General features: G+C 39.6%; 1 pseudogene; it reads left to right on the top strand.

Moving 5' to 3' along the window:
- The first annotated feature begins 7,034 nt into the window (after window positions 1–7,034).
- Window positions 7,035–7,963, top strand: LOC142422816 (olfactory receptor 1f45-like; annotated as a pseudogene).
- Window positions 7,964–17,516: the final 9,553 nt, after the last annotated feature.

Genomic DNA, 17,516 nt, shown 5'->3' with positions numbered 1-17,516 from the left:
TGTGGGATACAGCAAAGGCATTTATCAGAGGAAGGCTGATAGCAATAAGGCACATATTAAAAAAGACGAGAGGCATGATATGCTGACACAAAACTTCCACCTCTTAGAGTAGAGTCAACAGAACAACCCTACTACAAGCAAGAGGAGAGATTTAATAAAAATCAGAGCCAAGATACAGGAGAGGGTAAACCAGATACTATGGGAAAAAATTAATGCTGCTGAAAATTGACTCTGAAAAAATTAACAGAATTGATAGACCTCTGGCAAACCTAAGCAAAAAAGGAAGGAACATAAAACATTTGCAAGGGTCAAGGATGAAACAGGGGACATTACAAACGGACCCTAATGAAATCAAAAGGATAATTACACGAAACTATGAAGGTCTATACTCTAATGAATTCAACAATTTGGAGGACATGGACAAATATTTGGAAACAAATTCCCTCCCTAGACTATCCCAGATGGATGTCAAAAACCTCAACAGACCCATAGCAATGGAAGAAATAGACAAGGTAATCAAGGAATTACCAACAAAAATATCTCCTGGACCAGATGGCTTCACAGGAGAATTCTACCAAGCATTCAGTGAAGAACTGACACTAATCCTATACAAACTTCCAGAACATAGAAAAAGATGGAAAACTCCCAAAGTCTTTCTATGAAGCTAGTATAAATCTGATACCTAAAATGAGGAAAGATGCCACAGGAATTGAGAACTGTAGACCAGTATACCTAAGGAACATTGATGCAAAAATTCTTAACAAAATGCTGACCAATAGAGTACAAAAGCATATTAAAAAATAATTCCCCGTGACCAAGTGGGATTTATACCAGGGATACAGGGATGGTTCAACATATGAAACACCATCAGCATTATTCACCACATTGGCAGGAAAAAATGATAAGAACCACATGATAATATTAATAGGTGTTGAAAAAGCATCCCGCAACATCCAACACACATTTCTGGTTAAGACACTCAGGAAGATAGGAATATATGGAAAAATCCTCAACATTATACAGCCATATATGAAAAAACAACAGCAAATGTGTTAGTTAACAGAGAAAGGACAAAAAGAATTCAACTGAAAAAGGGAAACAGACAAGGATGCTCCTTGTCCCCACTCCTATTTAACATCGTACTGTAGGTCCTAGCTAACAACATAAGGTTAGACAAAGGAAAGATATTAAAGGTATTCAGCTGGGGAAGGATGATAGGATTCTGTATATCAAAGATCCCTTAAAATTCCAAAGAGGAGTGTTGGAAGCAATAGAGGAATATGGCAGAGTGGCAGGATTCAAAATCAACAAACCGAAATCTATTGGGCTATTCTACACATCAGACAAGACCACAGAAGAGATGATTTAAAAGGTAGCACCCTTTACAATTGCCAAGCACAAATTGAAATACCTAGGGATATACCTGACTAAAAAAATGAAAGATTTGTATGAGGAAAACTATAACACACTACTTCAAGAAATCAAGAGTGACCTTAACAAATACAAGAAAATCCCATACTCCTGGATTGGCAGACTCAATATAGTAAAGATGTCAATTCTGCCCAAGGCACTATATAAGTTTAATGCTATCCCAATATCAATACCACCATCCTTCTTCAAAGAATTGGAAAAACAAATTGCCAACTCCATGTGGAGGGGAGAGAAGTGCAGAATTTTCAAAGAATTCCTCAAAAAGGACAGAGTGGGAGGGCTTGCTCTACCTGATTTTAGCACGGCACATACTTTACAGCCACATCAGTCAAAACAGTGTGGTACTGGCAAAATGACAGGTATTCAGACCAATGGAAAAGAGCTGAAGACCCAGAAATAAAAACATCAGCATACAGGCAACTGATCTTTGATAAGGGTCCAAAAAATATCAAATGGGAAACAGATGACATCTTCAATAAATGGTGCTGTACAAAAAAAATGGATATCTACCTGCAGAAAAATGAAGCAAGACCCTTATACTTACCTCATTCCATGCAGAAGAATAAACTCAAAGTGGATCACAAACCTGGAGATAACGCCCCCCCCAAAAAAAATTAGGGCCATTAATGAGGGAATTGGGACAAACCTGAGAACTTTGGCACAGGGAATACATAGGCTATCAGAAATAGGGAAGGATACAAACACAGAGGAGTCACAAATAGACAAGTGGGATATACTGAAGATAAGATACCTGTGTACATAGAAAGAATTCACCAAGAGAGTAATAAGAGAGTCCACAGACTGGGAAAACATCTTTAGCAATGACACATGAGACAAAGTCCTTATTACTAAAATCTACAATACTTTGCAAGCTTACAATAAGAGAAAAACTAATTGCCCACAGAGGAGGTGGGCAAAGGTCCTGAACAGAAGTTTCACAGTCTGAAATCCGAATGGCCAATAAACATATAAGAAAATGTTCCTGATCATTAGCCATAAAAGAAATGCATGTCAAAACAACTATGAGATACCACCTAACACCTTCAAAGATAGCCCAATTCAAAAAACTAGAAAGCAACAAGTGTTGGAGGGGTTGTGGTGAGATGGGATCTTTCAGCCACTGCTGGTGGACCTGTATGTATGTATAACCACTATGGAAATCAATTTGGTGACTTCTCAAACAGATGGAAATTAACTTACCTTATGAACCAACAATCCCCCCTCCCCCCCTGCCAGAAGAGTCAAGAAACAAACCACGGCCGGACATCTGTGCTCCAATGTTCATTGCGGCACAGCTCACAATAGCAAGGAGTTGGAAACAACCCAAATTTCCATCAATGGATGAATGGATTTAAAAAATGTGGTACATACAATGTAGTACTATGCATCGCTAAAAAGCAGTGATGAATGCATGAAGCATATCGCCGCATGGGAAGACTGGAGGGAATTATGCTAAGTGAAGTAAGCCAAGCACAAAGGGACAAGTATAACATGTGTCCACTGAGGTAAATATATATATATATATAAAGAACAGAAAGGTAAATGCAAAACGGGACTGGTGAAAAGCTACTGTATACAAACACTCCAGGGGTGATGTCCAGGTAATATGGCAGGGGCCAGACCAAAGCCAGGGGTACATATGGTAGCCAACTAAAAAGGGGGCAGGGAGGGAGGAAAAGGGAAAGAAAAACAGATGTGTGATGGGGGAATAGGGCACTGACCTACCCAATGTGAGGGTATTGTTTGTGTCTCTCCCGGGAAAGAGGGACCTGATTTAAAGCCAGTGCCAGATGAATACAGCATGTCAGCAAGGAGTGGGGAGGCAGTGGAGGGGACTGGTGACTCAGCCCCCATACTAGCTATGTGGACAACTTCCCCTCCACACAGAAGAATTTACTTGAGTGGATGGCACTGAAGCTGCAACTAAGGGAGAGGGACATGTCTGATTAGAGCAAATGGGAGCAAACAAAGCGGGAGGAAGAGAGTGAAGAACATCCTGACTCTCCAGGCCTGGAGGATGATACCCCAATCCTAAACAGCCAATGGTCAGATTGAACAATATGTCTGGTCCTACTATGAGACACACCATCCCTTGACGGCCCAGGGCCCTAGGGGGAAAACACTGGAGACTCAGTGTCGGGACTGGCCCAGGTTGACCCGGTGACACTGAGGCAAGCCACTAAAAGCGAACAGCAGAGCAATCATGGGAGCAGATCAGGGAGCCCCTGGGAGTATACAAATGACAGACTCCTGGGCCAGAGCATGGTACCCCATTGGACCTGACTGAAGGACATGCCTAGAGTTCAAAAATCAGACCTTGATCTATTTACAGGTTTTTTCTTTATTTTAAAAGTATTTTTCTCTTAATTAATTCATTCTTCTATGGGTAATTGGTTTCCTTTTTTGTTGTCATTGTTGTGTTTTCACTCATCACCTATTTTGCTTTGGTTTGATTTTGGTGCATATTATTATCTCTACAGAGCTTTCTAGATAGGATAGACTGGATGAATAGTCTGGAGGAGAAAACAATGGGACCAATAGTTCTGCGGGATCACGGGAGAGGATGAGGCGGGGGTAAGGAGGTGCTGCTGACCAACCCAGGGACAGGGGCGCAACAAGTGACCCAAAATCAGTGGCAAGGAGGGTGTGAGGGGCCTGGTAGGGATTCAGCAAGGCCAATGTAACCGAGAGAAATTATTGAAACTCAAATGAAGGCTGAGCATGATAGTGGGATAAGAGAAAAGTAAAAGGAAATAGAGGAAAGAACTAGGTGATAAAGGGTATTTATAGAAGTCTAAAGAATGCAATGTACATGTGTACATATATTTATATAAGAGTGTGGGGAAACAGATCAATGTTCATATATTTATAGGTTTATTATTAAGGCAGCAGATGGACATTGGGCTTCCACTCAAGCACTTACTCAATGCAAGAACACGTTGTTCTATTAAATTGGAATTCCAGGATGCACACCTTCCAGATATGATTGCTGAAGAAAAATGTGTGTATAAGCAAATGTGGTGAAGATAGCTAATGGTGCCTGACTGTCAAAAGATATAGCGTCTGGGGTCTTAAAGGCTTGAAGATAAACAAGTGGCCATCTAGCTCAGAAGCATCAAAGCCCACATGGAAGAAGCACACCAGGATGCCTGACTAGGAGGTGTAGAATGGAAAAGTTATCAGACATCAAAGACCTAAAAATCATATCAGTGGGTTCCCACCTTCCCGATATGATCACGGAAGACAAAAGTGTGCATAAACAAATGTGGTAAAGAAAGCTGATGGTGCCCAGCTATTAAAAGATATAGCATCTGGGGTCTTAAAAGCTTGAAGATAAACAAGTGACCATCTAGTTCAGAAGCAACAAAGCCCCCATGGATGAAGGCACCAACCTTTGTGACCACGAGCTGTCGAAGGGATCAGGTATCAAGCATCAAAGAACAAAAAATCATATTGTAAATGTGGGTGAGTACAGAGTGGAGATTCAAAGTCCATCGGTAAGCAATTGGACACCCCTCATGTAAGGGTTGTGGGGAGGCGATGAACCAGCCAGGATGCAACGATGGAACATACCTTTCCTCTACTTCTTAAACGCTTCCTCCCCCACACTATCATGATCCCAATTCTACTTTACAGATCTGGCTAGACCAGAAGATGTACATTGGTACAGATAGCACCTGGAAACACAGGCAATGCAGGACAGATGACTCCTCCATGACCAGTGGTGATAGTGGCGATGCCTGGAGGGTGGAGGGAATGTGGGGAAGGAAGGGGCAACCAGTTACAAGAATCTACGTATATCCTCCTCCCTGGGGGTTGTACAGCAGAGAAGAGGGCTGGGGAGATGTCGGACAGTATAACATATGACAAAATAACAATAATTTATTAATGAGGCAGGGGGGTGGGGATATAGGGGGAATATGAGCAGGCAATATTAAGGACTTAAGTAGAAGGCAAAAGTTTTGAGAATGAATGATAATGCCAACAAATGTGTTTGACACAATGGGTGTATGTATGGATTGTGATAAGAATTCTATTAGGCCCCAATAAAATGATTTAATAAAAAGAACATATGTTCCCCCAGCGTCTTAGCTGTCAAGCACACCAGTCAGCCTATACAGATGTCAAAACCCAAATCAATCTCATTGCCATTGAGTCAATTCTGATTCATCGACACTCATATAAAAATCTTATGAGGTTGTACATCTTTACAGGAGCACACAGCCTCATTGTTTTCCCGTGGAATGACTGGTGATTTTGAACTGCAGAACTTTAAATGAGCAGTCCACCACTTAATGACCATGCCACTCTTCAGAGGATGGCTAGACCTGAAGAAAAGTAAAGCAGGTCTACACTTACAAGATACAATACACAAATTTCTGAGCTAAGAAAAATATTGATGAATAAAATTTCCATATTCGTAGACCTAAGCCCTGATAAACAAAATGATGATGCTTGATGTTCTCTCTAGGGGATTCTGTTTGTAACTTATTTTAACAAAAAAGATGGTCTCATCTACAAGTTGGCTTAAGAGTTGCACAATAATTACCATCTTCAGGGTCTGGTCCAAAGGGGCCCCAAAGCAGGTGAGACAATTATTGCCTTCTTGTATCTAATGAGGCTCTCAGGTGTGGTATCTGGCACCAGTGACCATAAAGACGCCTGTAAATGCCAACTCTTTGATTTTCCCCAAACCACTTTCCTGCACAGAGGACTAAGACCACGAATGTCTGCTCCTCACTTGCTCAGGACATAACTTTTATTTCTAAGAGTTTGTATTGTGTTCTGTGGTCTTTGTTCATAGTAGAGTTTATCTCAGAGGTGTTTTGTACATGGAGGTCATCCTCTTGAAGCTGTGTTATATGCGTTTCCATTTTGGGGTATATGAAACCCAGGATTGATGAATCTATAAGGACAGCAAGTATAATAATGGTTTGGGGAGGAGGTACAGTGGGGCGGGGGTGAGGGCGATATCATGAAGTGCATGTATAAAATGAATGTTTGGAAATGATTGTGATAGCAATTGTACATTCTAATTGATGTGATTGAAATATGGAATGATATGATAAGTGTGTTACATCCCCACTAACAAAAAAGAAGAGGAAGAAGCACTGATGATCCTGCAGAAGTGAAGGGTATCTGATAACTACAGAATCTACTCTCTGCCAGGTAAGGTTACAATAGAGCACACATCAATATTTGCTTTGAAGATAATGAACTTCTTTTAGATTAAGGGAGCAATAAGAAGAGTCTTGAATAAGTTAATCTTTGAGATAAACTAAGAAATACTGTCTCTCTCTCTTTCATGAGCTACAAAGGAATTAGGGTGGGGACTTAAAAAATGTAAGCAGAGAAAAATGTGGTCAATCAGTTGGGCTATAAATACTATTGTGTGATTTTAAATATCATTCAACAAGAGTCCAGTAGGAATAATATCACGTGTGACTGTGAAAAATTGGAAGCATAGTTGAAGTGGACAGATCTTTTTTTGGCAATTCCATTACTGATATGCAAACTTGCCTTAGTTGGGAAGTGAATTTGTCCCAATTTTAATCACTCCTGTCTAGGTGCCTGAACTTGTTGTTGAACACTGACCCAGTGCCATGGACAGGAGTTGGACCAACCATTCAAGTGTCTCTGAGTTTCTCCTCCTGGGCCTCTTCTGGAAGCCCCAACAGGAACAGATCCTCTTTGCACTCTTCCTGAGCATGTACCTGGCCACGGTCCTGGGAAACCTGCTCATCATCCTGGCCATAAGCACAGACTCCCGCCTGCACAGCCCCATGTATTTCTTCCTCAGCAACCTGTCCTTTGTGGACCTCTGTCTCTCCTCTACCATAGTCCCCAATATGCTGACCAATCACATACTCAGCCGTCAGACCATCTCCTTCCCTGGGTGTCTCACACAGATGTATTTTTTCATTTTGTTTATTGTCATGGACAATTTCCTCCTGGCTGTGATGGCCTATGATCGCTTTGTTGCTATATGCCACCCTTTACACTACACAACAAAGATGACCCATCAGCTCTGTGCCCTGATGGTCACTGGGTCTTGGGGCATTGTCAATTTGCATGCTCTGTTGCATACCCTGCTGATGGCTCGACTCTCATTCTGTGCAGACAACAGGATCCCCCACTTCTTCTGTGATGTGAGTGCTCTCCTGAAACTCTCCTGCTCTGACACATACCTCAATGAGATGATGATTAACACAGAGGGGGTTCTGACGTGGGTCACCCCATTTGTTTGCATCCTGGTTTCCTACGTTTACATCACCACTGCTGTCCTGAGAGTCCCATCCACAAAGGGAAAGTGGAAAGCCTTCTCCACCTGTGGCTCCCACCTGGCTGCAGTGTCCCTGTTCTATGGCACCATCTTTGCTGTGTATTTCAGTCCGTCATCCTCCCACTCAGCTGAGAATGACATTGCAGCTGCTGTGATGTACACGGTGGTGACCCCCATGCTGAACCCTTTCATCTACAGCCTCAGGAACAAGGACATGAAAGGGGCACTAACAAAAGTAATATATATTAATTTTTTTTCTTTTCAACAATGAATGGGTTTAAATGTCATAAGGGAATGTCATAGTTTGTAATAAAACTTTTTTTTCTTTCCCTAGTCTCTGGCACTTAGCAAATTTCCATCCACACATTTGTAAAGGAAGAATAAGAGTCAGTGTTTCTCAAAGTGGGTGATATTGCCCTCTGAGGTTTCTGGAATGATCAAGTGTGGTGCAAAAGCAGATTCTTAGTGTTTACCCTGTATTCTGGGCTATTGTACTAAATTTTTCATTGTACGGGGGAATTGTGTAGTGTTTCCTTAGTTTAGTTCAGATTTGTTTACTAAAAAGAAGGCAGTAGGCCAAATAAATTTGAAACTTATGGAATTGCAAGAGGTGAAGCTAAATCCTTTTACCAACTAATGTGACTAGTCCAACAGCCAATGCCCTCCAGCCCAAACCACCAGGAACACACAGACAGCTTGTTGCTGATTTCATCTGGAAAGACTGCATTTATCGAGGAACTTTCCAGTCTAAGTGTGTTAGAAAGTACTTCCAGAATTTGAGCATTAGCTGACTTTGGTGAGGGTTGTTGTGATCTGGGTTTGATATTGTTAGAAATTATTTGCAGTTCTCATTGGACATAGCAGCAGGAAGACTTGAGAAAAGTGAAAGCTATAATTAATAAGGAGTAAGTTATCCCTCCTATCAATTAGGAAGGGTGATATTTGTCAGTTCTGTAGCTTGAGCAATGTTTGTGCTTTGTCTGTGTACAGGTATGACTTTAGTGATCTTTTTTGTTACTATTGTTCTAAATCCCTTGTGGTCACTTGTGTGATGACCTATATAGTTTTCCGTGATTAACTGGGAATTGATCATTGAAGGCTCAGTTGTTCTTAAGACTTTCTAGTTGGTTTCCATTCACAGTTACTCATGTGCAAGAGTACAAAACTCTGCCTGGTCTTATGACAACCTCACAATTGAGTTCCTTGTTCAAGCCACTGTATTAATGCATCTCCTTGATATTCTTCCTCTTTTTTACTGTCCTTTGACTTTAGCAAGCCTGGTATCCTTCTCCAGGGACTGGGCTTCCTCGTCACAAGTTCAAAGTACATGAGACAATGTCTCTCCATTTTAGCTTCTAGGGAGCATTGAGAGTTTCCTTTTTCTAAAATAGGTTTCTTTGTTCTTCTGGTCATCCATGGTATATAGTGTATGATTTGCCAACACTATAGTTCAAATGCATGGATTTTTCTCTCATCTTCTCTGTTCCATGTTCACCTTTCTTATATGAGGTTAGTTGCTGGTTTCTTCACTGCTGCTTCTATGAGTGTTGATAATAGATCCAAATAAAATTAAACCTTGAAATCTGGAATATTTTCTTTTTTATCACATTATTGTCTATTGGACTATTTTGAGGGAGGAATATCTTCAAATGGGATATCACACACACACACACACAGCAGCAGCAGCAGCAGCAGCAATCTATACTGAAGGCTGTTAGTTTCATCAGTGAGTGCTTCAGGTTCTCTTGGCTGTTAGCATGCAAGGTTGTGTCATCTGCAAATCACAGTTGTTAAAGAGCCTTCTGTCCATCCTGATGGCGTGTTCCTCATCATAGTCCAGTGTCTCAGTTTGTTTTGTCAGCCAACAGGTCAACTAAATATGTTGACAGTTCATTACTCTGATGCATAATTTTATGATTTAAAACTAGGCCAATTATTTATTTCCACTTTTACCTGAGTCTTTGTATCATACACATTTTAGTAGGAGCATGGGTAATTTCAACAGGAAAGAATTATCTTCCTTAATTGCAGTGTGCAGGCTTGCTTCCTTCCGTGTTTTCCTGCATTCTATTCTGTGTGCTCAAGTCATCCTGGTGGTGTAATGGTTATGCATTGCACTGCAACCACCAGTGGCTCCAGGGGAGAAAGACCAGGTGTATTTCTTACACAAAGGGTTACAGTCTTGGAAAACACAGGGATAACTCTGCCCTATGCTATACACCAAACGAGGCAGGCCATATTGAGTTGAGCCATAACCCAACCAGATGAAGATAAGATTTTTGTGTCTGTGAATGAGTGGATATTGCTGTTGACTTTATGAATGACCTCTCCTGATTTGACTTTGCTTATGGATGTAGAAGCCCAAGGATCCAAATGGAATGAAGGTTCTTCCCAACAAAAACATTTTTGTCTCCTCAGAGTGCTGGATTGATTTAAGTGGGCAATATAGATTTTGGATACCCAAAATGGGAGGATGAAGGCAGGATATGGCTGGCTTACGAATTTTCATGGAAGGGGGATTTTATTCATAGGATTACAGGTTTATCATATAGGGGTTCACTTAATGGCAATTATTAAACATAGAATATTTTGTTTTGCTCACTTATAGAATATTATGTCTAAAAGAAGCTGGCACATTTTGAGTTGCTTACATTTTAGTTTAAACTTGCTAGGCACAAATGTGACTTTACTATTGTCCTTGTTTTATTTATTATACATGACTAAAGAATTGTGTACACAGGTACAGATAAGAGCTGAAAACACAAGGAATCCAGGACCAATAAACCCCTCAGAACCAAGAATGAAAGTAGTGATAACAGGAGGGGAGTAGGGCGGTGGGAGAAGGAGGGAACTGAGGTTATTTAATCTATATACAGCCCCCCTCCCAGGGGGATGGACAACAGAAAAGTGGGTGAAGGGAGACATTGGTCAGTGCAAGACATGAAAAAATAACTATAATTTATAAATTATCCATGAGGGAGGGGAAAATGTGAGGGGCTGATATCAAGGGCTCAAGTAGAAAGAAAATGTTTTGAAAATGATGATGACAACAAATATACAAATGTGCTTGACACAATGGATGAATGCATGGATTGTGATAAGAGTTATAAAAGGCCCCCAAAAAAACAACAATAAAAATGAATTGTGAACAAGTGCCAAGTTGGCAAGGGATGGACTGAGATAGGGCGTGTGTGTGTGTGTGTGTGTGTGTGTGTGTGTGTGTGTGAAGATAGGTTCTATAGGAACACATGGGTGAACTTTAGCCTGTCAATCAGTTTACAGCTTGATTGGAGAGCTACCAAGATAAGTGGCTTTCTGGAAGCTGGCGTTTCTCCCTGTCTCTGTTTTCACCTTCCTGTTGATTTGCTCCCTGGGGCCACTCTGAGACATATGAGAGCCCTGACACACAAGACTTTGCATCCACTGGCCTGTGATCTTCCCGCAAATGTGACATTGTATGGGCTGAGTGAGTCTGAAGAGAGATTTACGGACTAGTATTGGATTTATGGGCAAATATCAGATTATGAACTAGAACAGGACTGGGGTTGGATGTTTTCTTATTATACAATGACTCTTTGATTTAAGTTCTTTCTTACACACATATGAGTGTCTTTGGATTTTGAGGAGGAAAGAGGAAAACATGGTGGCTTTCCATAACTTTCATTTCAGAGAGATGACATTTTGTGGAAACTGGCAGAATTCAGAATCAGAGACTGTTTCTGAGTATAATGCATGATCTTTTTTATTTTTATTAGATTTGTGAATTAAAATGTTTGCATTGAAGAATACATGGGATCATTTTCATTATTCAGTCTCAATTTCTTCAAATTCTTCCTGTAACAGAAAATGTTCATTTCTTAAAAGTTTTAAAGAAACCTACCACTTTTGCTTTGTATAAAAGGGCTTCAAATTGTCTTTTGAAATGGAAAAACATCATGTAAAATCCAACAAACCCACTATATGGGGTTATGTGGACGGGGGTGAGTATGAAAGAAGGTGAGCTTTAATGTCCTTCTCCATTGATGTTGTCATTATCCAGTTCACACAAGTTGCTTCTGATTCATGTTCACTTCTAAGAAACATTCTGGCTGTACTTCTTCCATGATAGATTTGTTCATTCAGCTGGGAATCTATGGAAAAGCCCCCCTCAATTAGTATGACTTATTACAATTACTTTCATGCATGCACTTTTCTGAGGGTTTCATATTTTGACAGAATACACTCTAATTCACTTGGTTTTCATGTAATTGTGTTAATATATGTAATTATACAAGTAAATATAATATAAATTAAACTGTAATATTCATTTTTATTACCATACATTTCCAACTTCTTTTACTATAATTTTATTTTTTTTAATTTTGGTGATCAGATTTGGAAGTCTTGTGCCATTTATTTCTTATGAGCCAATTCTTGGATCCATTAGTGAATTCTGACTCTAAAAAGTATTCATCTTATCTGAATTCCTTGCTCTTCTTTCCCCTGTGAATTAATATTTTTTGTATTATTTTGTAATTTCGCATTAATTCATGCATAAGTACATGACAATGGGTAGACAATGTGGTGAATTCAATTAGTTCCACTGATTTCTGTGTGCTATAAATAAATGTAGCATGTAGGGAAATGATGTGCACCTACTACAATACGAATACCTTCTAAAAGAGTCTAAGAACTTTTAGACTCTTAGAAGGTATCCATATTGTAGTAATCCAGAGAAACATACTACACCACCCTGCTTCACCTGTAAGGAAACACATATAGGAGAAAAAAAATCTCTGAAGGAATAAAAATTGAAAGCTAATATCAGCTGAACACCAGCAGCACAAGAAGCTCTTGTAGCGGGCCGAGCCAATCCCAGTATACAGAGGCTCTCCAGCCCACATTTGCATGCTCAGCAGCAGCTGCAAAATCTTTCTCTGCATGAGAGGAGCTGGTAAAATTTACCAGTGCTCTGCGCCTTGCTGGACACCTTTAGAGCTATGTTTGAAATTGGCAGAATAGTAAGTCAAAAGCCAAACTCATTACCACTGAGTTGATTCGGACTCATAGTGATCCTATAGGACAGGGTAGAACTTCCCCTATGGGTTTCTGAAACTGTAATTCTACCGGAATAGAAATCCTGGACTTTCACTTGAGGGGCAGCTGGTAGTTTTGAACAACTAGCCTTGTGGTTAGCAGCTCAATAAATAAGCCCTACACCACAAAGGTTTCTGGCAAAGCAATGGAGCACTCAAAATCAAAAGAGAGAAAAGAGCAAATGATGGAGTGGTGTCAGTAATTGGAACCCTCATACACAGCTGGTGGCACTGTAAAATTATACAACTATGTTGGAAAGTGATATGATGTTTCCTCTAACAATTTCGAATTAAAAAACCCTGCATGACCCATCAATATCAATACTTGGTGTATAACCCACTGAACTAAAGAGCAAAGCACAAACAAATGCATGCACATTCATGATCATCACAGCACTGTTCACAATAGCAAGAAGATGGAAACAAACCTGAATGCCTATCTGTGGAAGAATTGATAGCTAAACTTTGGTACATACTCACAATGAAATCCTTTGCATCGTTAAAGAATAATTATGAAACTTGAAATACCTCATGACGTGGATGAATTTGGAGGACATAATGATGAGTGACATAGGTCAAACGCAAAAGGACAAATATTGTATGAGACTACTGTCAGTTTTTTTTTAATCAAGGAAAAGTTATCATACAAAATGATAGAGATTTAGGTGGGTATGGAAGGAAGGTGGGAGTAATAGGCTAGAGGGAATATATGTGTTCAATTGGGTGAAGGGGGAGACAACATACAAGGGAAAGGTGAGAAAGAGCAGAAAGGGAAGGAAACCAGGCAAGTCGTTGGGAGGTTTTATAAATTGTCAATTGCAAAAATGATATGTAAACCCTAATTAATTCACACTGAAAAGGTTGGAGGGTGGTAAACCTAAGAAATATTAATCTGAGAATCCAGGGTGGATGATCCATTCAGGACCAATGGTGAAAATGGCAATACCAGGAGGTTGGAGGGAGCATGGGTTGGAGAGGGATAACCCATTACTAGGATCTACATATAACCTCCTCCTGAGGGATGGACAAGAGAAAAGTGAGTGGAGGAAGATGTCGGACAGGGTAACATATGACAAATAATAATTTATAAATTACCAAGGGCTCATGAGCAAGGAATGAGCGGAGAGGGAGGGAGTAAAATGAGGAGCTGATGCCAGGGGCTTACGTGTGGAGAAAAAAAAAAAAGGAAAGAATTATAAACCTGAATAACAGTGGATTCAATCAGTGTTTGTACATTTACCCTTATAATGAATAATTCAATAAGCAGCTTTGTAGATTTCTCTCCAGAGGCATTGTTAATTCTTTCTTTTGAATAAATTCCCCAAAGTAGACATTGTGGATCATTCTTGGCATTTTAGTACGTGTGACCTTCTTAGCATCCCATAGAAGGGCATGAGCTCACGTGCTCACCACTCACCCAACAGCATCGGTATTTTTGCGTTTAGCCAATTTATTCAATAAAACAATGCTGAATTCTAGTGTTAATTTGTATTCCTACTTCCACTTTCACGTCTTCTCTTTTTCATTTCTCTAATTAGAATAAACATTTTCCATTTTATTTAATTTGGTTAGCATCTTTTTTAATGTTTATAAGTTTTAAAATATCGATCGAATAATTTCTGGCTAAATAATGTTTATTAAGAATATCATCTATGTCTTTACAACTGCTGAAAATAATGTCTCCCTGGTTATACACCGACTTTTGGGTTTTGTGTAAGATTTATCTTGCTTGCTGAAAGGGAGAAGGTCTTGAGGTATGTGCTGATAGAGAACAAGGATTGTGGCCTTTAGTACAGATTAGAACTCAGTGTAAAGAGGAACAAAATTTTAGGTAACATCATGGTAAACAGATAAAAGATTGAAGTTGTCAAGGATTTCATCTTGCTTAGATCCACATTTAATGCTCATGGAAGCAGAAACAAACTATTCACCTTTCATTTCACAGCCACCTATAATTTTTAGAATAAGTCTAAAAATATTGCTACTGAGGCTTCAGTTTAGGTGAGTATGGATTTATTGCAAACATGCATGTTTAAACATCTCCCTGTGATCAGTGAATTACTTCAGACCATTTCCCTGAGTAATACCCTTGTATTCCATGTGAACCATGCCTTCATAAAGGGTCTATTCAAAGTAGCAGTGTGCACAGGGATCTGCTAGACCAGTTAAATTCAAGGTAGAGAGATCATTTTGCAAGGTTATAAGGACGAGATCGCCCACTTTTTTGCCACTGAAAATCTTAGGAATAATAGCAGAAGAGTGGGGTACTGTCAGAAGCTATGCCATTCAGCTTGGAAGGCACTCAAACATGACTCGGAAAGAGCTATTGTCTTGAAGCAGAGTACATCTGATAATATGAATAGAGCCACGTTTTGGAGACCTTCATTTGCTCATTGGAGCACAATAAAAATCGAGGAGAAGTTACTGGAAATATCCATCTTGGATAACTGGAACGTGAAAATATATGAAGTATGAATTAGGAAATTATCAAATGTATAATGACACACATAAATATAGATATCTTAGGCAATAGTGAGCTGAAGTGGTCTGATATCAGCCATTTGAGTCAGACAATCCTATGGTTTACTAGGCTGAGAATGATCAATTCAAGAGGAATGGCCTCGTGTTCATTGTCCTGTAAAATGTTTCAAGATCAATCTTGATGTTTAATGTTACCTGTGACTGAATAATATATATATGCCTACACGGAATTCACGTTAATACAGCTATTATCCAAATTTACATACACATTACTAAAGATTGTGATGAGATAAATGAAAAATTCTACCCCCTTCAGTTGAAGCAAAAGTAGCATTGATTGCTTTTCTAATGTTGAACTATCCTTGCATACCGCGTTTGAGTCCCACTTTACCCCAATGCGTTGAATTCTATTGGCTGGAATTTTGTTGACTTAGGTATCAGAGTTATATTTACTTCATAAAATGATTTTGGTAGTAAGTTATGCGTTTTTTTATTGTGAAATCATTGTGCAGACTGGGTGGTAACTCTTTTCTTAATGTTTGATAAGATTCCCCAGTAAAATAATATGTTCCTGGACTTTTTGATGTTGGGAGTTTTTTAATGGCCAGATCTATTTCTTCTTGAATTATACCCTTATTATACTTCTCTATATTGACCTGGGTTAATTTAGGTAGGTACTGCGACCGTTGGTAAACCTTCATCATTAGCTTTAGTGGTGGATGTGTAAATTTGAATAATAGTGGCATTCATTTTATTTCCTTGTTTGGGTATAAATAATATCCTATCCAAAGAAGCATTGTACTTTAAGATAGATCTTAAAATGTTCTTTTAGATTGGAGCAGAGACCCAGAGCCCATCTGTAGACAATGGAACAATCTCCCCACAGAGGGGCCACAGGGAGGGATGAGTCTCCAGGGTGCAGTAGAGCATCAATGGAACACACTATATTCCTCTGGTTCCTTGAGGCTTCCTCACCCTCCCCCTACCATGACCCCAGTGATGCTTCCCAATTCAGACCGGAATAGATACATAGGTATAGATAAGAGATCGGAGTTCATGACACAAAGAATCCAGGGACAGGAGTGGGAATACTGATACTAGAAGGGTAGGGGAAAGAGGGTTAGAGAAAAGGAGAAAGGAGGAACTGATCGCAATGATCAATATATAACCATACACCCCTCCACAAGGGGAAGAACAATAGAAAACATGAGGAAGGGGCAAAGCGGTCAGTGTGACAGATGAAAACAATAACAGTGTACAATTTATCAGGGGGTTCTGAGAGGGGGAGGGATAAAAAATAGGAGCTGATTTCAAGGGCTCAATAGAAAATAAATGTCTACAAAAGAATGTAGGCAACATATGTACAAACATTCCTGATTTAGTCAATGTATGGATTTTGATAAGAGTTGTATGAGCCCCCAATAAAATGTTTTTACAATGAATGAATAAATCAAATATTCGTTTAGATTAGGAATGTGATGCTGTTTGTCATTCTTACAATATTGCCAATATAGGTTCATTTAACTTCACTAATGTTGAGGATGTATCTTCTACATCACTAGCCTGTCCTTATTCCCTGTCTCTTTGCCCCATTTATGAGGGCATATTTGAAAAAAGGATTGATAATAGGGCTCCAGTTTACACATGCATAAGTTTGTTCTAAACAAAACATTTATCTGAAATCAATGGGGGCTAAGTAATACTTACTCTCCTGAGGGTTCCTTTAAAAAGACATTTAATCAAGATAGTGGTTTACAAGAACATTTGCTGGACCAATTAAAATCAAGAGAGAGAACTCATTTCAGAAGGTTATGATGACTATTTGGGGGTAGCAAATGTAGGAAACCAGGATGCAAACCAATGGTATCATCATGATCAGACCCCCCTCAGTAAGAATCATTATCTCATTAAGATTTGTATCAGAGTAGGAGAGTCTCAGGAGAGCAGTCATTTCACAGAAGAAGTGAGGGATAGTGTTGTCTGCACAGAATGAGAGTTGAGCCATTAGCAGGGGATGCAAGAGAGCATTCAGAATGGCAATGATCCAGGAGCCAGTGACAAGCAGGACACAGAACAGATGGGTCATCTTAGTTGTGTAGTCCAAGGGGTGGCATACAATAGCAAATCAGTCATAGGCCATCACAGCCAGAAGAAAATGGCCATGTTACCAAACACATTAAAAAATATATCTCAATGAGACACTCAGGGAAAGATATGGTCCCGTTCTGAGTATGTTGGTCAGAATA

The sequence above is a fragment of the Tenrec ecaudatus genome, chromosome 12, assembly GCF_050624435.1.
Source record: "Tenrec ecaudatus isolate mTenEca1 chromosome 12, mTenEca1.hap1, whole genome shotgun sequence".
Classification (NCBI taxonomy): domain Eukaryota; kingdom Metazoa; phylum Chordata; class Mammalia; order Afrosoricida; family Tenrecidae; genus Tenrec; species Tenrec ecaudatus.
This window is presented reverse-complemented; position numbering and strand designations above follow the sequence as displayed.